This window comes from Nothoprocta perdicaria, unplaced genomic scaffold (assembly GCF_003342845.1).
Source record: "Nothoprocta perdicaria isolate Ctin4 unplaced genomic scaffold, notPer1 scaffold_65, whole genome shotgun sequence".
NCBI classification, from domain to species: Eukaryota; Metazoa; Chordata; class Aves; order Tinamiformes; family Tinamidae; genus Nothoprocta; species Nothoprocta perdicaria.
In genome coordinates, this window is record NW_020455921.1 from 1569857 (window position 1) to 1577394 (window position 7538).

Consider the following 7538-nt stretch of genomic DNA (forward strand, 5'->3'; position numbering starts at 1 on the left):
GGAGAGGAAAAAGAAGATGTCTTCATTGTTTAGCAAGCAAATGAAATACTTTTGATCCCTGGAGACACCTAGGACATGCGTACTTGGTTTGAGCTGCATTTTCCTCTCATCCATGGTACAAGGATTGTGAGCACCTAGTCAGGMTGCGAGCACCTGGTCAGGATGTGGTCTTAAGCAGTGAGCACAAGAAGCGAGRCCTGTTCCTATAAGCTCCGCAAGAGCATAGCAGAGGTTTGTAACTGTGACACCTCAAGGGGATTGTAAATCCTGACCTGTAAGCCTTGGCTGTGCTAAGTTAGCCTTTTTGCTACCAGTAACACGCTCTTTTTGAACTCTTGTGAGGAGTATGTTAGGTCCATGTTCACACCTTCCCTCAGAGTCTGTATGTTGCTGGTGGCAGTATAGCACTGAAGTGTGTGCTCCATTTGGATGTAGAAACTAATCACCTGTGGCAGTGCAGGACTCATCAAAAACGAGTTTCCTCTACCAAGATAGGGCACTCAGCACCATCCCCTTCAAGGGAGGAAGAAAACACAAGGCTAAGTCACTTCAGTTTGCAAGTGTATTTATGTACACTTTTGCCCTGGCAAACCCAGACACTATCTACAGGCTCTCCAATTATTTCTGGGAATTTCTCCGAGTCCAATCCATTCCCCACTCTAAGTGAATTGGATTGAATTTGTGATACAGTTTGCTTGCTACTGACAGCTGCCTGTTGCTCCTTCTTCCTGTTGCAGAAATTGTTTGTAGAATAAGGAAAAAAAGTATCTCCTGCTAAAAGAGAAAGGGAAAGGCCATTATCATCCATAGTCATCAAAGAAGAATCACAGGACATTTTGTGCCAGGAGATAGGCTCATTCAGCCAGAGAGATTTACCTTCAGTTTACCTTCTCTGCTGGAGGAGATGCATTAAGCAGAACTATCTCCATCCCGTAGCTTCTTTGTCTCTGTCAGGATGTAGAAGAAACTTTCTCCAGGTGTAGATATTTACTATTTGAAAATGTATAGTGTTATAAGGGAGCCAGAAGTTGTCCTGAAGTTTTACTATCAGAAAATCTAAATACATAATGAGTATTTGTATTTTAAAGGTTTYTGCAGTCTAATATGCAAGACCTTAGTTTCCTCTTTATGCAGAAGCCTAATTGTARTAGCATGTCAGATGTGTGGTCCACCTTGCAGTACTCCTGTGGCAATTAGTTCCATCTGCTTTGGAGTCAGACACAAACAACAGGCAAAATACAAAGTTGGCCTTGTTMTCCGGGGCTTTTGTCTATGGCATATTTATATATCCTGCAGAGAACCTGGAAGTTGTTTTGTGATCACTGTGTCCAAAGCCTGGTTCTATGTGCTAAGCAGATCTGCCTCCTTGACATCCTATAACATGCTCTTTCTTTATCCTCTTTTGCCACGATTTCATTAGATTGTATATTAACAGCTGTCTGCTCTGTGGGGTGACTTTGTGCCATAGGCAGGCATAGCAGGCCCCCCTTTTAGTTTCATTCCCTCTCTGTGATGATTTTTAAGATGTCTACGAATGCTCCCACTCTGTGACTTTCCTCTCTCACCACTTTCTGTGGGATCAGAGATTTGTTTGGGGGAATAACATTCTGGTTTTAATATATTTTCCTCTTTCTTGCTGCTGGATCARCGTCTAGTCCTTTTCTTCAATTAGGAAAGATTGCTGTCCTGATGCAATGGTCCCACTCAGCTGGAGTGTGGCCAATCTGTCACTTAAACTCTCCTTGATTGCTTCCTGTCAAGCTCTTATGCAGAAGGTGACACGAGAATTTGAAAAGTGATTACAAAATCCCACAGACATTCCAAAACATCAAACTTACTTTTGATTTTTACCCAGAAAACAGTTACAGTGRAGATTATTTTAACAGAGGAGTTCAGTCATAGCATGGTGATAGTGTATTTTTTGGTAGAGAGTGGAGTTTGAAAAGAGAGCTTTTATTCAAAGGTAATATAGCACATGAGCTTCACTTTTTTCAGTTTATTTTAATATTTCTTAATGTTTCTAAACATTAAGTCTAGGTAAGCTTTAAGTAGAACATTTTTCTCCAAATAGAATGTAAAATCATCTTTTTGTACAAAAAATAATGTGCAAAAATAGTTGTACAACAGATAGAGTGCACTTCCAAAAGCAAAATTGCTACAAAGGCCAAAGTTTTAAATATCTGTGATCCCAACAAATAGCATCCATCTATGTACATTAAGGATTTTGTKAATATGTTAAATACAGAAGATACTACTTGTTTTGACTCTTCATGCCTTTCATATAACTGTAATTCAAACAGGGAAAACTTTTTATTCCTGTGTGTCACAATTATTGAGTTACTGTTTCTCTTCCTTCCCAGCCAATTCCAGCAAAAGGTGGTATAACATCCAGACCTCAATGTAGTGGCTTTCCTAATCAGGAGTGAAAACTRCTTTACCACAGAGATAGAGTAATGCAAAAATTATACATATGATAATAAATATAATGTGAAATTATGGGATCCCAGCTAGAAAATAAAATTCTTCTCATCTAGTCTACCTGACACAAATAAAGCTGTTATTTCTCTTCAAATTAACACATCAGAAAGATGACTTCACTGTTACTACAAGGCAGAATAATGGACTTGGGGCTATATAAAATAATGATGCTTAATTTGTATTTGTTTACTGTATAAAAATAGTACTAATTTGTATAACTGTTTGATTCAGTATTATTCATCATCCCTGCCCGTAGGCTGATTTGATGTGGTAACAGATGAATTTGTGCATATGCTTGATCAAAGATGTCAAAATCTTTGGAGACTTGCCCATGTGCTCCAACAGGGATGCAGTGCTCTTTCTRCTCATGTTACTTCTTGTAGCATTTCAGCCCTCAAGAACTTCCCCATTCATTTTTCATTTATGAAACCATTTCAGAAGGTTTCTAAAAGTTAAATAGTTTCTGTTCGTTTGGTATCATGGGTTTTGGTTCAACATTAAGTAAATCCTGTCTAGTAATGCCACTGTTTCCCAGAAGGTGACCATGTCCCTGTAAGAAAACTCTTTTCCCTTATTTTCATTTACAAAGGAAAACCTCCAGATACAGAGAAGGAAGAAGAGTTTGGGATAAGTAACTGAGAGCACTTCCAAGAACTACTTCAGTTAATACATTCTTAGCTCCCCAAGGTCCCTTCTTAAGCAGAGCTGCAAGCAAGCACATGGTTTGACAAAACCTGATTGTGTCTGTCCACTGTGCCAGATACTCTTTTAATTTTTTTGTTTCACAGATAGCATTTCAGATGGAAAAGACCACTTCTCTGCCACTGTAGTGCCCAGTGAAGAACACAGCATTGAGTGTATGGAAAGGCATGTTTTATAAAACACTATTTATTTTTCTTATTAGGAATAATAGGCATGTGACTAGAAAACTATTTCCATTACTATTTTCATTGCTATTATGAAGTTTCAGAGGGGACTGGYGCTGTTTATATTTCAGAGCTTATCTGTCTATCTGTCTCTTTTTTTTTGGTTGTGAGGACTTTGGCTTCAGCTCAGAGCCAATGAGAGACAAACCTTTTACTGCAACAGCGCCGGTGTTGCAGAACTCTCCTTTTCCTTTCTTCCCATGCAATATGGCTTTTCCTTCCTTCATTCCATGTTTTTTGTTTTTTTTTTTCTTCAATAAATATTTTCATTTTGTAAGTACTGCCATATTTATTTGCCTGTCTTTCTGTAGCTTGGGTATTTTCAGTAAGGGAAATTTCGTTCAATAAAGGAAAATTTGTTCCCTGAGCAACATAGAGGGTTGTTGGAGAAAAGGAGTGTTTAATACTCTTTCAAAGGAAGTATGTTATGGACTGAAAAATAAGTAATATCAGTCAAAGAGCACATGTGATATGTTGGAAGCTATCTCTAGTGAGACTGATCCACAAACAGTGCAAAGATCAAATGGATTGATTCAATAACAATTAAAAACAAACCAAAAAAATCAAAAAACAGACCAAGAAAACACACTGCTAATATAATTCCTGTTGTACTGAGAGTCTCGTCACCAGGAAGCCCTGGGAGAAGGGTCCATGCTGGGCAGTCACCCTCAGACCCCTTGTCAGGACTAACAGAAGGGTCGAGGAAGGGACAGGCTTTCCCCTCTGTCCTGGAGGGGTAAAGGGCCAAYTGGGGAAGATATCTTGCAGAACAGGAAAGAAACTCCTCCTTCCCCTCAAAAAACTCTAGCTATGGTTAAGTTGAGGCTACCCTTGAATGAGGCTTTCTTCTTGTGTCTTACAGATCAACAGATGTTATTTTAGAGTTGAAGAAAGATCTTTTGACCTGCTCCCTCCATGCTCCAGCCTTTATACTCTAGATCAGATCCCAGCTTTCTTAGGGACGCCTCCCTTGCATAAATTACAAAAAACTATAGTCCAAATGCCAGACAACTGGGTATCCACAGACATATTTTGTAATGTCTATCCAAGAGCAAAATAGCACCTTGTTCTTGTCCCTCGGTCTGATGAAGGCGAGCAGAACACCTAATTGCAAACCTATGGTCCCTAGATAGAAAGCATCAGCTCGGTGATTTTGTGCTGAAACTAAAACCAAAAACCAGCAACAAAATACCCCTGAGAAAGAAAGCCTGTGGCTTTTACCAAATCAGATGCAATTATAGTACTCAGCAGAAAATGAACCCAGACATGCAGCTACACCAATGGCAAGCTAGTTAAAAATTAACTTAAAAGACAATGTGCATGCGTCAGGATGCTATTATTAATAATAGCATTATTAATAATAATAGTATTTTATTATTATTCTCCTTCCTTCTTAGGCTACAACAAGATCTGCAAAATATTTCAAACAGACATTTGAAATCCTGCTCTTTAAACATTCACCACTATTGTCATTTGCTTGGAAGCTTCAATGCCAAAAAAAAAGAAGTTGCCATGGGAACAGTATAGGATTCTGCCATGCCTTTAACCTCTGCAGTCCCAGGAGTGAAAGACTGAACCAGAGGCTTGAACTCCAGCAATTACACATTTGCTAATGGTTTTTAGTCCATTGGATAACATAATCATTAAAGGGATAATGAAAATATATTGGTAATAAAAGGTATACCTTCAAGTGTCAATAAGAGCAACATCCTCTTCTATAAAAATTACAAAGTAGCCACGTGACTCAGGTTAGGGAGTCATTYGAAATAAAGTATTTATCTCCTAGAAATTCCTTAGAAAAATGTGAATCTCTGAGCCTGTATTCTTATCTTGAGCCACTGCATTCAACATCTTGATAACTCTCTCTACTCTCAATTAAAGATAAGATGAGAAGAGAGAAAAAGAAAGAGAAAGAAAAATTTCAGTAGGAGGGAAAAAGTCATTGTAATGTGTTTTATAACACTAAAGAAAAAAAAAAAGTTATTCCCCTAAAAAAAGTTAGAATTTCCTGTTAGAAAAAAATGTTAGAATTTCCAAATTATATTATCAGACCAAGTGTTTGGAGATCTCTATCTGTTTCAGTATGAGCTGTTCTTGCAAACTATCTTCCATGTTCTCTATCTGTTTTTTGAAAGTCTGGGTTATTTACTGTGAATGGATGCCAAATATATGGCCTTTTAAGTGTAAAGAGCTAATGATACTGTGTTTGGCTGGTCCTGGAAAACCAAACAGCTCAGAAGTGTRGAAAGATGAACTTCTCAAAACAGTGAAAATAAATGTATTTTTTTTTTTATTTTTTTTTTTTTAAAAAAAGAGGACTGTAGTCTTTATTTTGCTATTGTTCTCTTTCTCTACTAGGGTATTAGGTCAATATTTTTTTAACTCAAAACCAAAACAATCATCTAGTCTTTCTGCTCACTCCTTGTTTTGAGTAGACTTTTCTATAGAATTGATGTTACATTGCATAAAATTATTCTCTAATAGCTGTGTGCATGCAGGGGGTACATACTGAGAAATGCCTGGAAATTATTAACTAAGGCAAAAAAGATGAAAACTGTTGCAGAGGACCTGCAAAAAGGTGGTCTGAGCACAAAAGACAACAAGAATAAGATACACAAAACCAAGTTAATTTTAGCCRAAGGAACACAGAACAATTTATGACTCAAGTTCAGTCAAATCTAGCAGACCTCAGAAATAATAAGATTTGAAGGAATTCTTGCCTCATAGCTGGTCCAAAGATTTACTTGGTTGCCAACTTTCATATTTGTCCAGTCATCTATATCACAAACCTTTTCCAGAACTCTGTCCTGCTTCACTTAGTGAAATCAATGGGAGGATTGTTGTGCTCAGGGCAATAGGCGCCCGTTAGGCAACAATGATTATTATATGCAAAGCATCAGAAGTTCTAATGTAACTTAATAACCAGTAACAACAAGGCATGCAGGTGTCTGTGTCTGTGTCCCAGACGTATGCCCATACACATATATATATAATATTCTCAAATATTCCTGAATGTGAAGATCCAGAAAAGAACTTAAATGCTGGACTTCTCCTCAGATTTTTTTTTGATAGGAATATGTAAATATACAGCAGATATATAGTGAGGTCAGAGCATTGAGATGTATTTGGCTAACCATGCACAAATTATTTAAACAAATGCAACTGGTATACCCAAAATGCACTAGACCCAGATTTCCTGATATCCATTTGATCCCATTTCTTGTTAACCAAAGGTATCAGAGATTTTGTCCAGGATGTCCAGGAATCACAGGCAAATGCTTAAAATACTTATTCTACCCGGGTGAAACTTCCAGGTGAAAATCAGTGACTGCATCCAGAGAAGGATCACCCAGACAATGATCCTACTAAGGCAATTTTCAGCTGCTGGGGTACTCCTACATGGCCACTGCTCACCTGACACATCTCTGACATGTCAGGAAATCTATTTGCGGATTCACAATACTGATATTTTTGAGTTGTCAAGGCTATTCTGCATTGCACTGTGTTAGATGTCAGCATTGAGCTTCCTGACAGTGGTGGCCCTCTGAATCTTASTAGAGTCATTTCTCTATCCTATTCTGCAGTGATGCTGAATGCTGAAACTCTTCCTATATCTTATATCCTTATTGTTTCTCATATATTCTATATTCTCTTACATCCAATGTCCTACGTCTTTATTACCATTCATTAGAAGGAACAGCATAGTTTTCATGGTGCAGGAATTGGAAAATAAAACATTGTTCTCTACAACTTCTTCATACAGCAGTTTTTGAATCTCTGCAATTATAAAGAGAAAAACTAAAATCTGTGTCCATGAGTTATTTTGAGCTAAATTAATATATATAATTTTGAAACAGAATACATGAATTTTCTTGAAGCGCTGAGATTATGTTGCTTACAAGACTCCAGCAGAAAAAATCACTAGCAGGAGCAAATAAACTCTAGTGCAATCCATAATAACTCCTTTTAGGACCAAAGAAATAAAGTCAGCTATAACTTTATCCAAGAGGAATAATTGATTGATGCTTATTCAATAGCAAGATGAACTTCTACAGATCTTAGAAAGTTATGACAGAATGCTAAAGAGAAAAAGAAAGAAAAAGAGAAAAAGAAAAAAGAGAGAGAAGAGAAGAG